Here is a 19,479-nt window from a genome sequence, read left to right as displayed (position 1 = left end):
TTGATGTCATTAATTAATTTGGTGACATTAATTATATTGGGGACATTAATTGTATTGGTGACATTGATTATTTTGGAAACATTAATTATTTTGGTGACATTAATTATTTTTGGGACATTGATTATTATGGGGACATTTATTTTAGGGACATTAATGATTTGAAGGACATTAATTATTTTGAAGATATTAATTATTTTGATTACATTAATTATTTCGGGGACATTATTTAATTTGGGGACATTAATTATTTTGGGGGAGATTAATTATGTTGGTGACATTAATTATATTGTTGACATTAATTATTTTGGTGACATTATTTATTTTGGGTACATTAATTATTTTGGTGACATTGATTATTTTAGTAACGTTATTTATTTCAGGGACATTAATTATTTCAGAAACATTAATTATTTAGGTAACATCAGTTATTTTGGTGACATTAATTATTTTGTGACAGTATTTATTTTTGGGAAATTAATTATTTTGTGAAATTAATTATTTTGGGGACATTTATTATTTTAGGGCATTAATGATTTTGGGGACATTGATTATATTTGGGACATTGATTATTTTCAAGACATTGATTATTTTGGTGACATAAATTATTTTGGTGACATTAATTTTTTGGGAACATTTATTATTTTGGGTACATTGGTTATTTTGGGGACATTCATTACTTTCAGCACATTAATTGTTTTGGTGATATTAATTATTTTGGTGACATTATTATTTTGGGAACATTAATTATTTTGGTGACATCAATTATTTTGGGAATATTAATTGTATTGGGTACATTAATTATTTTCAAACATTAATTTTTTTGGGAAATTAATTATTTTGGTAACATGTATTTGTTGACATTAATTGGAGACATTAATTATATAAGTGACATCAGTTATTTTGGGAACATTAATTATTTTGTTGACATTAATTATTTTGGTGACATTAATTATTCTGGAAACATTGATTATTTTGGGAATATTTATTATTTTGGTGACATGAATTATCTGATTGAATTTAATTATATTGGGGACATTAATTATTTTGGTGACATAAATTATTTTGGTGACATTAATTATATTGGGACATGAATTAATTGGTGGATATAAAGTATTTTGAAGATATGAATTATTTTGATGACATTAATTATTTCGGGGACAGTAATTATTTTGTGGGAGGTTAATTATTTTGATGACATTAATTATGTTGGTGACATTAAATATTTGGAGACATTAATTATTTTGGTGACATTAATTATTTTGGTGACATTATTTAATTTGGGGTCATTAATTGTTTTGGTTACATTAATTATTTTAGAAACAGTAATTATTTTGGCAACATTAATTAGTTTGCTGTCAGTTATTTTGGTGAAATTAATTATTATAGTGACTAACTATTTTGGAGACATTAATTATTTTGGTGACAATAATTAATTATTTTTAGGAAATCAATTATTTTGTTGACATTAATTATTTTGGGGACATTAAGTATTTTGCTGACATTAATTATTTTGGGTGACATAAATTTTTTTGGAAACATTAATTATTTCGACACAATAATTATTTTGGAAACATTAATTATTTGGGGATATTGATTAATTTGTTTGCATAAATTAGTTTGGTGACATTAATTATATTGTTGATATTAATTATATTGGTAACATCAATTATTTTGGGGACATTACTGATTATGGTGACATTAATTATTTTGGGAACATTGATTACTTTGGGAACATTAATGATTTTGGTGACATTAATGATTTTGGTGACATTAATTATTTTGTTGACATAAATTATTTTGGTGACATTGATTATTTTTTGTGAAAATAATTATTTTGGGGACATCATTATTTTGGGAACATCGATTATTTAGGTGAATTAATTATTTTGAAGACATCAGATATTTTGGTGACATTAACAATTTTGGACATGAATTATTTTGGGGACATTAATTATTTTAAAGATATTAATTATTTTGATGACATTAATTATTTTGGGGACATTATTTATTTAGGGGAAGTTTATTATTTTGGTGACATTAATTATGTTGGTGACATAAATTATTTTGAATACATTAATTATTTTGGTGACATTGATTATTTTGGTAACGTTAATTATTTCAGGGACTTTAATTATATTGGGGACATCAATTATTTTGGTGACATCAATTATTTTGGTGACATTAATTATTTTGGGACATGAATTATTTTGGGGACATTAATTATTTTGAAGATATTAAGTATTTTGATGATATTAATTATTTAGAGGACATTAATTATTTTGGGGACATTATTTAGGGGGAGATTTAATATTTTGGTGACATTAATTATGTTGGTGACATAAATTATTTTGGATACATTAATTATTTTGGTGACATTGATTATTTTGGTAATGTTAATTATTTCAGGGACATTAATTATTTTGGTGACATCAATTATTTTGTTGTCATTATTTGTTTTGGGGACATTAATTATTTTGTGAACATTAATTATTTTGGGGACAAATTAATTTGGTGACATTAATTATGTTGGGGACATTAATTATATTGGTGACATCAATTATTTTCAGAACATTAATTATTGTGAAGACATTAATTATTTTGGGGACATTGATTATTTGAGGAACATTAAAAATGTGGGGGAAATTAATTTTTTGTGGATATTGATTATATTGGGGACATTTATTATTTTAGGGACATTAATGACTTTGGGAACATTGATTATTTTGGGGACATTGATTATTATGGTGACATTAATTATTTTGGTGATATCAATTATTTTAGGGACATTAATTAATTTGTTGACATCAATTATTTTGGTGACATTAATTATTTTGGGAAAATTAATTATTTTGCGGACATTAATTATTTGGGTGACATTAATTATTTTGGGGACGTTAATTATTTTGGGGACATTAATTATTTGGGGGATATTAATTATTGTGGTGACATGAATTATTTTGGTTACATTAATTATATTGGGTACATTAATCATATTGGTGATATGAATTAGTTTGGGAACATTAATTATTTTGGGTACATTAATTATTTTGTTGACCTCAATTATTTTGGTGACATTGATTATTTTGGTGATATTGATTATGTTCAGAACATAAATTATTTTGGTGACATTAATTATTTTGGCGATATTGATTAGTTTGAGAACATTTTTCATTTTATAGATATGAATGATTTTGGGGACATTGCTTATTTTAGGGAAATTGATTATTATCAGGACATTAATTATTTTGGTGACATCAATTATTTTGATGATATTAATTATTTTGGGGACATTAATTATTTTGTGGACATTAATTATTTTGATGTCATTTATTATGTTGGTGTCATTAATGATTTTTGGGTCATTGATTATTTTGGTGACATTAATTATTTTGGGACATTTATTATTTTGGGAACATCAATTATTTTGAGGACATTAATGTGATCTGTGACATTTATTAATATTGGGACATTGTTTATCTTGTGGACATTAATTATTTTGGGGACACTAATTATTTGGGAAACATTAATTATTTTGATGTCATTAATTAATTTGGTGACAATAAGTATATTGGGACATTAATTGTATTGGTGGCATCAATTATTTTGGGAACATTATTCATTTAGGGAACATTAATTACTTTGGTGACATTTATTTTTTTGGGGACATTAATGATTTTAGGGACATTGATTATTTTGGGGACATTGATTATTTTCAGGACATTAATTATTTTTGTTCCATCAATTATTTAGGTGACATTAATTGTTTTGGGGACATTTATTGTTTTGGAACATTCATTATTTTGTGGACATTAATTAATTTGGGGACAGTAATTATTTATGTGTCTTTGATTAATATTGGGACATTGATTGTTTTGGTGACATTTATTATGTTGGGGACATTAAATATTTTGGTGAGATCAATGATTTTGGTGACTTTAATTATTTTGGGATATGTATGATTTTGGGGACATTTATTATTTTAAAGATATTAATTATTTGGATGACATTAATTATTTCATGGAAAGTAATTATTTTGGGAGAGATTAATTATTTTGAAGAAAATTAATTTTTTTGGGTACATTAATTATTTTGGTGGCGTTGATTATTTTGGTAATGTTAATTATTTCAGGCACATTATTTATTTCAGGGACATTAATTATTTAGTTGACATCAATTATTTTGGTGACATTAAGTATTTTGGTGATATTATTTATTTTGGGGGCATTGTTTTTGCGACATTAATTATTTAAAAAACATTGATTATTTTGGGGACATTATTTGGTGACAATTATTTTGGTGAAATCAATTATTATAGTGACATTAGTAATTTGGAGACATTAATTATTTTAGTGACAACAATTAATTATTTTGGAAAAATCAAATATTTTGGTGACATAAATTATTTTGGAGACATTATGTATTTTGGGGACATTAAGGATTTTGCTGACATTATTTTGGGTGACAAAATTATTTTGGAAACATTAATTATTTCATCACATTAATTATTTCATCACATTAATTATTTCATCACATTAATTAATTCGGGGATATTATTATTTTGGTGAAAATTATTTTGTTGAAATTGATTATTATAGTGACGATAAGTATTTTGGAGACTTTAATTTCTTTGGTGACAATAATTAATTATTTTGGGGAAATCAATTATTTTGGTGACATTAATTATATTGGGGAGATTAAGTATTTTGCTGACATTAATTATTTTGGGTGAAATAAATTATTTTGGAAACATTAATTATTTCATCACATTAATTATTTCAGAAACATTAATTATTTAGGTGACATCAATAATTTTAGTGAAAGTAATTATTTAGGTGACATTATTTTTTGGGGGGACATTAATTATTTTGGGACATTAATTATTTTGGGAAAATTTATTATCGTGGGGATGTTGATTATTTTGCTGACATGAATTAATTTGGTGACATTATTTATATTGGAAATATTAATAACTTTGGTGACATCAATTATTTTGGCGACAGTACTTATTTTGGTGATATTAATTATTTTGGGAACATTGATTATTTCTGAATATTAATGATTTTGGTGACATTAGTGATTTTGGTGACATTAATTATTTTGTTGACATAAATTTTTTTGGTGACATTGATTATTTTTGTGACAATAATTATTTTGGGAACATCATTATTTTGGGAACATTGATTATTTATGTGACATTAATTATTTTGGTGACATCAATTATTTTTGTGACATTAATTATTTTGGGACCTGAATTAATTTGAGGACATTAATTATTTTGAAGTTATTAATTTTTTTGATGACATTATTTATTTCAAAAACATTAATAATTTTGGTGACTTTAATTATTTTGGGGGCATCAATTACTTTGGTGACATCAAATATTTCGGTGACATTTATTTCGGGACATTAATTATTCTTGTGACATTAATTATTTTGGGGACATGGATTATTTTGGGGACATTTATTATTTTAGAGACATTAATGATTTGTGGTACATTGATTATTTTGGGGACATAGATATTTTCAGAACATTAATTAATTTGGAGATATCAATTATTTTGGTGACATCAATTATTTTGGGAATATTAATTATTTAGGGGACTTAATTCTTTCAGTGACATTGATTAATATTGGGACATTGATAATTTTGGTGACATTAATCATTTTTGGGAAAATAATTTTTTGGGGATATTTATTATTTTGGGGACATTAATTAATTTGGTGACACTAATTATTTTGAGGACATTATTTTGGGGACATTAATTATTTTGGAGACATAATTATTTTGGTCACATTAATTATTTTGGATACAATAATTATAAAGGGGATATTGATTATTTTGGTTACATTAATTATTATGTGGACATAAATTATTTTTGGGACATTAATTATTTTGGATACATTAATTATTTTGGTAATGTTAAATATTTTGGATAATTAATTATTTCTGGGACATTAATTATTTAGGTGACATCAATCATTTTGGTGACATCAATTATTTTGGGAATATTAATTATTTTGGGACATGAATTATTATGGGGACATTGATTATTTTGAAGATATTAATTATTTTGTTGACATTAATTATTTTGAGGACATTAATTATTTGCGGACATTAATTGTTCTGGGGGAGATTAATTATTTTGGTGACATTAATTATGTTGGCAACATGAATTACCTGAAGTACACTAATTATATTGGTGATATAATTATTTTGTTGACATTAATTATTTTGAATACATTAATTATTTTGGTGACATTGATTATTTTGGTAAAGTTAGTTGTTTCAGGGATATTAATTATTTTGACGATATTAATTATTTTGGGGACATTGATTATTTTGTGGACATTTATTAAGTTAGGGACATTAATGATTTGGCGGACATTGATTATTTTGGGAACATTGATTATTTTCAGGACATTAATTATTTTGGCGACATTAATTATTTTAATGACATTTATTATTTTGGGGACAATAATTTTTGGGGACATTTATTATTTTGGGGACATTAATTATTTTGGTGACACTAATATTTTTAAAGACATTAATTGTTTAAGGACATTGATTATTGTGGTGACATGAATTAATTGGGTGACATAAATTATGTTCAGTACATTAATTATATTTGTGACATCAATTATTTTGGGGACATTAATTATTTTGGTGACATTTATTATTTCGTTGACAAAAATTATTTTGAAGTCATTGATTATTTTGGGAACATTAATGATTTTGGTGACATCAATGATTTTGGTGACAGTAGTTATTTTGGTGAATTAAATTATTTTGGGGACATTATAATTTTTGTGACAAGAATTATTTTGGGGTCTTTATTATTTTGGGGACATTGATTATTTTGGGTACATTGATTATTTTGAGGACATTAATTATTTTAGGGACATTAATTATTTTGGTGACATTAATGATTTAGAAGACATTATTTTGGGTGAGATTGACTATTTTTGGGACATCAATTAATTTGTTGACATCAATTATTTTGGTGACATTAATTATTTTGGGGATATTAATAATTTTGAGAAAATTTATTATTTTGGGGTAATTAATTATTTTGGTGACATTAATTAATATGGGAACATTGATTATTTGGTGACGTTATATTGTGGACAATAATTATTTTGGAGATATTTATTATTTTCGATACATTAATTATTTTGGTGAAACTAATTATTTTGGGTGCATTAAATATTTTGCTGACATTAATTATTTTGGGTGACATAAATTATTTTTAAAACATTATTTTGTTACATTAATTATTTTGTAAACAGTAATTATTTCGCAGACATTAAATATTTCATTCATATTTATTATTTAGAAAACCTTAATTATTTTGGTGACATTAATTATTTTGGGGAAAATAAATACTTTTGGAACATTAATTATTTTGAAGACATTGTTTATTTTGATGTCATGAATTAATTTGGTGACATTAATTATGTTGGAGACATTAATTATGTTGGTGAAATTAATTATTTTAGGAACTTTAATTATTTTGGGGACATTAATTGTTTTGGTGACATTAATTATTTTCAGGACATTGATTATTTGGGGAACATTAATGATTTTGGGGACATTAATTATTTTGAGGACAATAATTTTTAGTTAACATTTATTATTTTAGGGACAATATTATGGTTACATTATTTTGGTGACATTAATTATTTTGGGAACATTAATTATTTTGTAGAAATTAATTATTTTGGTGTCATTAATTAATTTGGTGACATTAATTATATTGGGGACATTAATTATATTGGTGACATCAATTACTTGGGAACATTAATGATTTTCATGACATTAATTATTTTGGGGATGTTGATTATTTTAGAGAAATTTCTTCTTTAGGTACATTAATGGTTTTGAAGACATTGATTATTTTGGGGTCATTGATTGTTTTCAAGACATTAATTATTTTGGTGACATCAATTATTTTGGTGAAATTAATTATTTTGGGGACATTAATTATTTTGGTGACATCAATTTTTTGGTTACATTAATTATTTAGGGACATGTATTATTTTGGGTACATTAATTATTTTGAATATATTAATTATTTTGATAATATTAATTATTTCAAAAAAATTAATTATTTTGGGGACATTAATTATTTTTGGGAAGATCTGCCAACCGGAACGGCGGCTCGTAGAGGCTGAGCAACTGGTGGGTGGGAGACCTGGGCTGCCAGGGAGCAGAGAGATCTCTGTGGAGTGCACACGGAAAGTGCACCCCCTGCCTTGCCCTGCCCTGCCCTGCCTGATGCAGCGACCGGGAACAGAAATTTAGAACTTCTGTTTCCACCCGGCGGCGACTTCAGGACACAGAGCGGAGCCTGGCCCTTCTGCCACCCAGAACGGCGGCTCGTAGAGGCTGAGCAACTGGTGGGTGGGAGACCTGGGCTGCCGGGGAGCAGAGAGATCTCTGCGGAGTACACACGGAAAGTGCACCCCATGCCTTGCCATGCCCTGCCCTTCCTGAGCCAGCGACCAGGAACAGAACATTGGAACTTCTGTTCCCAACCGACGAATCTGAGGCATAGAACAGGGCTCGGCCCATCTGACACCTGGACCAGTGGAGATCCAGGGACACAGACCAGATACAAGGGAAAGGCAAAAAAATATCACTGACAACAAAATGGCAAGAGGAAAGCGAAAGAGCATATTCCAAGGAAACCAAGAAAATCTAGCAACACCAGAAGCCAGCTCTCCCATAACAGCAAACATCGGAATTTCAAACACTCCAGAAAAAGAAGACACAGACCTGAAATCATACCTCAAGATGCTGATAGAGATACTTAAACAAGAAAAGGAGGAAAAGCAGAAAGATTCAGAAGCTTTTAAAGAAGAAACAAGGAAAACACTCAAAGAACTCAAAGAACTAGAGGAAAACAGAACCAAAGAAATAAAGGAATGGAAGAGGGAAATTAAAACAGAGATTGACACAATAAAGAAAAGGCTAAAAGAGATAACCCTAGAGGCAGAACCACAAAAAAAGAAATCAGGAGTCACAGAAGCAAGCATTCCCAACAGACTACAAGAGATCGAAGAGAGAATCTCGGGAGCTGAAGACAACATTTCAAACATAGACAAAACAGCCAGAGAAGATGCAAAAAACAAAAAGCTCCTAACCCAAAATGTCCAGGAAATCCAGGACACAATGAGAAGACCAAACCTAAGGATAATAGGAATAGAAGAGGGAGAAGAGTATCAACTAAGAGGCACAGTAAATATCTTCAACAAAATCGTAGAAGAAAACTTCCCTACCCTCAAGAATGAGATGACCACGAACATAAAAGAAGCCTTCAGAACTCCAAATAGGTTGGACCAGAAAAGAAATACCTCCCGACACATAATAGTAAAAACATCAAGTGCTCAAAGCAAAGAAAGAATACTAAAAGCAGCAAGGGAAAAAGGTCAGGTAACATATAAAGGCAGGACAATCAGACTCACACCTGATTTCTCAACAGAGACTATGAAAGCTAAAAGAGCCTGGACAGACATCATGCAGACCCTAAGAGAGCACAGGTGCCAGCCAAAGCTGCTATACCCAGCAAAGCTATCAATCACCATCGATGGAGAGATGAAGGTATTTCAAGACAAATCAAAATTCACACAATATCTGACCACAAACCCAGCACTACAACGAATTATAGGTGGAAAACCCAATACAATGAGGGAAAATACAGCCTAGTAAAAACAAGAAAACTCCTAAACAAGAAAACTAAAAGAAGAAAAAAACACAGACACAACTCAACCCAAAAAAGCAATAATGGCAGGAAACAGAAACAACTATTCCTTGATATCTATTAACATAAATGGAATCAACTCCCCAATAAAGAGACATAGACTATCAGACTGAATACATAAACAAAATCCAGCCTTTTGCTGCATACAGGAAACTCATCTCAGAGACAGAGACAGACATTATCTCGGAGTAAAAGGGTGGGAAAAAAAACTTCCAAGCAAACAGCTCCAAGAAGCAAGCTGGAGTGGCTATTGTAATATCGAATAAAGTAAATTTCCAACCAAAAGTTATCAAAAAAGATAAAGAAGGACACTTTTTACTCATTACCAGGGAATTCTGTCAGGAGGAACTCTCAGTTCTTAACATATATGCTCCAAATAAAAAAGCAACCACATTCATAAAAGAAATCCTACTAAAGCTCAAAAAAAAAAAAAAAAAAAAAAAAAAAAAAAAAAAAAAAAAAACAAACAAAAAAAAAAAAAACACTTTACCCAAAACAATAATAGTGGGAGACTTTAATACTCCACTCTCACCAATGGACAGATCAGGGAAACAGAAACTGAACAAGGACACTGCAAAACTAGCAGAGACTTTGAACCAACTAGAATTAATAGATATATACAGAACATACTATCCCAAAGTAAAAGAATACACTTTCATCTCACCACCCCATGGCACCTTCTCGAAAATTGACCACATAATTGGACACAGAACGAGCCTCCATCGATATAAGAAGATTGAAATACTCCCATGCATCCTCTCAGATCACCATGGGCTACGGCTGGTCTTTAACAACAACAAAGACAACAAAAAGCCCACATACAAATGGAAACTAAACAATGCTCTGTTAAAGGATAGCAGGGTCAAAGAAGAAATAAAGAAAGAAATTAAGGACTTTCTAGAATTCAACGAAAACGAAAACACAACATACCCAAACCTATGGGATGCAATGAAAGCAGTATTGAGAGGAAAACTCATAGCCCTAAGTGCTTCCAAAAAGAAACTGGAGAGAGCTCACATCAGCAACCTGGCAGCACAGCTAAAAGCCCTAGAACAAAAGGAAGCAGATATACCCAAAAAGAGTAGACGGCAAGAAATAACCAAAATCAGGGCAGAAATAGACCAAATAGAAACAAAAAGAACCATTGAAAAAATCAACAAAACCAAGAGTTGGTTCTTTGAGAAAATCAACAAGATTGATAAACCCCTAGCCAGACTATCTAGAGGGCAAAGAGAGAGTATCCAAATTAACAAAATCAGAAAGGAAAGTGGGGACATAACAACTGAAACTGAGGAAATTCAAGAAATCATCAGATCCTACTACAAAAACTTATACTCCACAAAATTGGAAAATCTGGAGGAAATGGATGAATTCCTAGACAGATACAAGGTCCCAAAGTTAAACCAAGACCAAGTAAACCATCTAAATAACCCTATAACACCTAAAGAAATAGAAGAAGTCATCAAAAGCCTCCCAACCAAAAAAAGCCCAGGTCCAGACGGGTTCAGTGCAGAATTTTATCAGACTTTTATTGAGGATATAACACCAATACTCTCCAAACTATTCCAAAAGATAGTATCAGATGGAATATTACCCAACTCATTTTTTGAGGCTAAAATAACCCTCGTACCTAAACCACACAAAGACCCTACAAGGAAAGAGAACTTCAGACCAATCTCACTTATGAACACTGATGCAAAAATACTCAACAAAATCCTTGCAAACCGAATCCAAGAACACATCAAAACCATCATTCATCATGACCAAGTAGGCTTCATCCCTGGGATGCAGGGATGGTTTAACATAAGGAAATCCATCAACGTAATCCACCATATAAACAAACTCAAAGACCAAAATCACATTGTCATCTCACTAGACGCTGAGAAAGCATTCGACAAAATCCAACACCCCTTCATGTTAAAAGTTTTGGAAAGAACAGGAATCCATGGCCCATACTTAAACATAATAAAAGCAATATACAGCAAACCAACAGCCAACATCAAACTTAATGGCGAGAAACTTGAAGCAATCCCACTAAAATCAGGGACTCGACAAGGCTGCCCACTCTCCCCCTACCTATTCAACATAGTACTGGAAGTCCTGGCTGGAGCAATTAGACAGCAAAAGGAGATCAAGGGGATACAAATCGGAAAGGAAGAGGTAAAAACATCACTCTTTGCCGATGACATGATAGTGTACTTGAGTCACCCCAAAAATTCCACCAGAGAACTCCTACAGCTGATAAACAAGTTCAGCAAAGTGGCTGGATACAAAATTAACTCAAACAAATCAGTAGCCTTCCTGTACTCAAAGGACAAACATGTGGAGTAAGAAATTAGGGAAAACGTACCCTTCACAATCGTTACAAAAACTATGAAATACCTTGGTGTGACTCTAACTAAGCAAGTGAAGGACCTGTATGACAAGAACTTCAAACCTCTAAAGAAAGAAATTGAGGAGGATCTCAGAAAATGGAAAGATCTCCCATGCTCATGGATTGAAAAAATCAACATCTTAAAAATGGCCATCCTACCAAAAGCAATCTACAGATTCAATGCAATCCCCATCAAAATTCCAACCCAGTTCTTCATGGAATTGGAAAGATCCATGTGCAATTTCATATGGAATAACAAAAGACCTAGAATAGCAAAATCCATCCTCAACAACAAAAAAACATCTGCGGGAATCACTATCTCTGACCTCAAGCTATATTACAAGGCAATTGTGCTGAAAACTGCATGGTACTGGTACAGAAATAGGCATGTGGATCAATGGAATAGAATAGAAGATCCAGAAATGAACCCTCATGTATATGGTCACCTGATTTTTGACAAAGGAGCAGTAAAAATTCAATGGAAAAAGGACAGCCTATTCAACAAATGGTGCTGATCCAACTGGCACTCAGCATGCAAAAGAATGAAAATAGACCCTTTCTTATCTCCTTGTACAAAGCTCAAGTGTAAGTGGATCAAAGATCTCCAAATTAAACCAGATACACTGAAACTATTAGATGAGAAAGTAGGGAAAACCTTAGAACACATAGGCACAGGAGAAAATGTCCTGAACAAAACACCAATGGCTCAAGTACTAAGGTCAAAGATTAACAAATGGGACTTAATGAGATTGCAAAGTTTCTGTAAGGCTAAGTACATAGTCAAGAAAAGAAAACGGCAACCAACAGAATGGGAAAAGATCTTTACCAACACCACATCAGATAGAGGCCTAATATCCAAGGTATACAAGGAACTCAAAAAGCTAGACACCAGAGAATCAGTTAACCCTATTAAAAAATGGGGTACAGAGCTAAACAAATCGTTCTCAGTTGAGGAACACCGAATGCCGAGAAATATCTGCGGAAGTGCTCGACATCCTTAGCCATCAGGGAAATGCAAATCAAAACAACCCTGAGATTCTACATCACACCAGTCAGATTGGCCAAGATCCAAATCTCAGATGACAACAGATGCTGATGAGGCTGCGGAGAAAGAGGAACACTTCTCCACTGTTGGTGTGGTTGCAAGCTAATACAACCACTCTGGAAATCAGTCTGGTGATACCTCAGAAAATTGGATATAGTACTACCTTGTAGGAAGCCGTTGGCGCCAATAGATGGCACCAGCTTTCCGCCCATTGTTCAGCCTACAAAAACCTTTCCCCTCGTGTTGCTTGGCAACCACATAGTCACCGCCCACTCTTGGGGCATGTGATTGAGCTACAGGAGGATGCACTAATCAGGTAGCAACACAAGTCTCTTAGGCATATATAGCAGTGCATTTTACTCCCCCACGTGAGGTGGAGAGGAAGATAGTGGAGAGATTTCGGGAGACCCCACGTGGAGGGATGGCAGAGAGATACCACGTGGAGAGAGACCCGATAGGAGAGATTGCAGGAGGTCCCGCGTGGACAGCGACTGGACAGAGAGATCTCACGTGGGGGACTGTGTGTGAGAGGTCGCCTAGACAGTAGAACCCGGTAGGGAGTCCCCAGCTCAGAGAGAAGTTTTCTGCTCAAGAAGCCCCCTGCTCAAAATGCTGTACAATAAAGGTTATCCACAGAAGAATTCGTTTTTTGTTGCACGCCTGTTCCTAGCGGCGGGAAGCGTGGGCGTGTGGCACTACCTGAAGACCCAGCTATTCCACTTCTGGGCATATACCCCAGAGACACTTTAATACACAACAAAGATATATGCACCACAATGTTCATAGCAGCTCTATTTATAATAGCCAGAAGCTGGAAGGAACCCAGATGTTCTTCAGAAGATGAATGGATACAAAAATTGTGGTACATATACACAATGGAATACTACTCAGCCACCAGAAATAATGACTTAACCAAATTCTTAAGAAAATGGCTGCATCTAGAGAATATCATCCTGAGTGAGATAACCCAGTCACAAAAGAACAGACATAATATGCTGTCACTGATAGTGGGATGCTAACCCCAGAGGCTTGCACTCCCCCAGAAACAACTCACAGACTGTATGAAGTCCAAGAAATAAAGAAAACAAAACAAAACAAAAAAATATTTAGAAAACAAGAAAACTTTAACTATTTCCATGTTACATTTTGTTTTACATGTACTTTATGCTCATTGTAACTATTATGTTTTCAAGGCATACTATCAAACCTTTAAAAAAATCAAGTACTGACTAAAAATATATTCATATAGTTTTATGTAAAAATTATGTTAAAATCTGAAAAAAAGTACTGACAATAATGTATAATTTTAAGCAAAAAATGTTTAAAATCTGTACATTTATCTTTGTTTTGTAAAATAAAGTATTTTTAAAAAATTATTTTTGGGGACATTAATTACTTGGTGACATTAATTATGTTGGTGACATTAATTATTTGGGGACATTAATTATTTTGATGACATTAATTATGTTGGTGACATTAAATATTTTGGGGACATTAAGTATTTTGTTGATGTTAATTATTTTGGTAAATAAATTATTTAGGGTAGATTAATTATTTTGTTGACATTGATTTTTTTTGTAATGTTAATTCTTTAGGGCACATTAATTATTTCAGTGATATTAATTATTTAGGGCACATTAATTATTTCAGGGATATTAATTATTTTGATTGATCAAATTATTTTGATGACATTAATTATTTTTGTGACATAATTTATTTTGGGGACATTAATTGTTTTGGTGAAATTAATTATTTTGGGGACATTGATTATTTTGGGGACATTTATTATTTTATGTACAATAATGATTTTGGGAACATTCATTATATTGTGGACATTGATCATTTTCAAGACATTAATTATTTTATTGACATCAATTATTTTGGTTACATTAATTATTTTGAAGACATTTATTATTTAGGGACATTAATTAATTTGTTGGCACTAAGTATTTTAGAGACATTAATTATTTTGGGGACATTAATTATTTTGGTGACTTGAATCATCTTTGGTTACAATCATTATGTTGGGGATATTAATTATATTGGTGACATCAATTATTTTGGAGACATTAAATTTTGGTTGCATTAATCATTTTGGGGACATTGATATTTTTGGAGAAATTGATGATTTCTGAACATTAATTAATTTGTTGACATCAATTATTTTGGTGACATTAATTATTTTAAGGATATTAATTATTTTGGGAACATTAATTATTTTGGGGACATTAATTATTTTGGGACATTAATTATTTTGATTACCTTAATTATTTTGGGTACATTGATTATTTTCGGGACATTAATTTTAGTTTTTTCACATCAATTATTTTGGTGACAATAATTATTTTGAGGACATTGATTACTTTGGGAACATTAATTATTTTGGGGAAATTAATTATTTTGGTGACATAAATTATTATGGGAACATTGATTATTTTCGTGACATTATTTTGGAGACAATAATTATTTTGTGGACATTTATTATTTTCGAGACATTAATTATATTGTAGACACTAATTATTTTGGGGACATTGATTATTTTGGAGACATTATTTTGGGGACATTAATAATTTTGGGGACATTTATAATTTTTGGGAAATTGATTATTAAATGACATTAATTGTCACGCGCCCCACTTCCCGCCAGCAGGAAAAGGCGTGCAACAACAGGATTCTTCTGCAAACAACCTTTATTGTACAGCACTCTGAGCAGGGGACTACTCCTTTGAGCAGGGGACTTCTCCACGTGGGAGAGAAAAACATTGCTTATATATGCCCAGGAGACTCGTGTCGATACCTGATTGGTGCGCCCTCCAGTAACTCCATTGTATGCCCCGAGAGCGGGCTATGATGTATGTGGCGCATGCGCATTAAGTCTCTTGGATAGGCAACAGCTCTGTTTGCTGAGTTCTCTGCAGGAAGCCGGCGCCATGTTTGGGTGCGGCACAAACGGCTCCCTACAATTAATTAAGTTGGGGACATTAATTATTTTGGTGACATTAATTATTTTTGTGACATTAATGATTTTGGTAACATTAAATATTTTGGGGACATTAATTATTTTGGGGACATTGATTATTGTGGGAATATTTATTATTTTGGTGACATGAATTATATTGGGGACACTGATTATTTTGATAACCCCAACTATTTTGGGGACTTTAATTATTTTTGTGACATTGATTAATATTGGTACAAAATTAATTTGGTGACTTTAATTATTTTAGGGACAATAGTTTTTTCGGGACATTTATTATTTTGGGGACATTATTTTGGTGAAATTAATTATTTTCGGACATTAATTATTTTGGGAACATTAATTATTTTGAGGACATTAATTATTTTGGTGACATTATTTTGGGGATATTGATTATTTGAGGAAGATTACTGATTTGGGACATTAATTATTTTGGGGACAATAATTTTATAGGGACATTTACTATTTTGGGAATGTTAATTATTTTGAAGACATTAATTATTTTGGGGACATTAATTATTTTGGAGACACTAATTATTTGGGAACATAGACTATTTTGGGGACTTGAATTATTTCTGTGACACTGATTAATATTGGAACATTGAGTATTTTGGTGACATAAATTATTTTGGAGACATTAATTATTTTGTGGATATTGATTATTTTGGTGACATAAATTAATTAGGTGACATTAATTATATTGGTGACATTAATTATTATGGAACATTGATTATTTGTGGAACATTACTTATTTTGAGGACAGTAATTATTTGGGGAAGTTAATTTTGGTGACAATAATTATTTTTGAGACATTGATTATATTGGGGACATTTAGTATTTTAGGAACATTAATTTCTTTGGGGACATTGATTATTTTGGGGACATTGATTATTTTCAGAACATTAATTATTTTGTTGACATCAATTATTTTGGTGACATTAATTATTTTGGGGACATTAATTTTTTTTGGAAAATTAATTATTTTGAGGACATTAATTATTTCTTTAACATTAATTAATATGGGGACATTGATTATTTTGGTGATATTATTTTTTTGGACAATAATTTTTTTGGAGACTTTTATTATTTTCCAGACATTAATTATTTTGGTGACGTTAATTATTTTTGGGACATTAATTATTTTGGAGTTACTAATTATTTTGGTGATAGTAATTATTTGGGTGACATTAATTATTTTGGTGACATGAATTAATTGTGGTGATATTAATTATATTGGGGACATTTTTTATATTGGTGACATCAATTATTTTATGGACATTAATTATATTGGGGACATTAATTATATTGGTGACAACAATTATTTTAGGAACATTAATCATTTTGGGGATATTAATTATTTTGATAACATCAATTATTTTGTGGACATTGATTATTTGGGGAATATTAATGATTTTGGATATATTAATTATTTTAGGGACATTGACTATATTGGTGACATCAATTATTTTAGGAACACTTTATTTTGGATACATTAATTATTTTGGGGACATTAAATATTTTGGTGACATTAATTATTTTGGTGTCATTGACAATTTTGGAGTCATTAATTATTTTGGTAACATTAATTATTTTGGGAACATAAATCATTCTGGGAACATTAATTATTTTGGTGAGATTAATTATTTTGGGGACATTGATTATTTTGGAGACGTTTATTATTTTGTGGACATTAATGATTTTGGGGACATTAATAATTTTGGGGAAATTGATGATTAAGTTACATTAATTAAGTTGGGAACATTAATTATTTTAGTTACATTAATTATTGTTGTGACATTAATTATTTTTGTGACATTAAAAATTTTGGAGACATTAATTATTTTGAGGACATTGATTATTTTGGGTACAATTAGTATTTTGGTGACAATAATTATTTTGGATGACATAATTTTTTTGGAAACATTATTTCGTTTCTTCAATTATTTTGGAAACTTTAATTATTTTGGAGACATTAATTATTTTGGGGACAATGATTATTTTGTGGGTATTTATTATTTTAGGGAAATTAATGATTTTGGGGACATTGAATATTTTAAGAACATTGATTATTTTCAGGACAATAATTATTTTGGTGACATCAATTATTTCGGTGACATTAATTATTTTGGGGAAATTAATAATTTTGATGACATCAATTATTTTAGGGACATTAATTATATTGCTGAATTTAATTATTTTGGGGACATTGATTATTTGGCAAACATTAATTATTTTGGTGACATTAATGATTTTGGGGACATTGATAATTTTTGGGAAATTGATTATTTTGTTGACATTAATTATGTTGGGGACAGTAATTATTTTGGGTACATCTATTATTTTTGAGACATTAATTATTTTGGTAACATTAATTATTTTAAGGACATTGATTATTTTGGAGACATTAATTATTTTGGTGACAATTATTTTGGTGACATTATTTAGTATAGTGACATTAAGAATTTTGGAAACATTAATTATTTTTGTGACAATAATTAATTATTTAGGGGAAATCAATTATTTTGGTGACATTATATTTTGAGGACATTCATTATTTAGGGAACATTAATTATTTTAGTGATATCAATTATTTTGCAGACATTAATTATTTTGGTGACATTGGTTTTTGGGGAAATTAATTATTTTGGTCAAATTAATTATTTTGGGGAAATTGATTAGTTTGAGGACATTTTTTGTTTTAGGGATATTAATGATTTTGGGGACATTGTTTATTTTAGGTAAATTGATTAGTATCAGTATATTAATTATTTTGGTAACATCAATTATTTTAATGATATTAATTAATTTGGGGACATTAATTACTTTGGGAACATTAATTATTTAGGGGACATTAATTATTGCTGTGACATTGATTAATATTGGGACAGTTATTATTTTGGTGACATTAATTATTTTTGGGACAATAATTTTTGAAGACATTTATTATTTTGTGTACATAATGTATTTTGGGGCCATTAATTATTTTGGGAACATTAATTATTTTGGTGATATTAATTATTTTGTTGTGATGGATTAATTTGGTGAAATTAATTATATTGTAGGCATTAACTATATTGGTGACATCAATTATTTTGGAAACATTAAATCTTTGTGGGACATTAACTATTTATGTGACATTAATTATTTTGGGGACATTGATTATTTTGGGGACATTTATTATTTTAGGGACAAAATAAACTTGGGAGCATTGTTTAATTTGGGGACATTGATTATTTTCAGGACATTATTTTGGTGACATCAATTATTTTGGTGACATTAAAAGTTTTGGGGAAGTACATTAATTATTTTTGTGACATCAATTA

This window comes from Micromys minutus (assembly GCF_963924665.1).
Source record: "Micromys minutus genome assembly, chromosome: 9".
Taxonomy (NCBI): domain Eukaryota; kingdom Metazoa; phylum Chordata; class Mammalia; order Rodentia; family Muridae; genus Micromys; species Micromys minutus.
Note: the sequence above shows the minus strand (reverse complement) of the source record.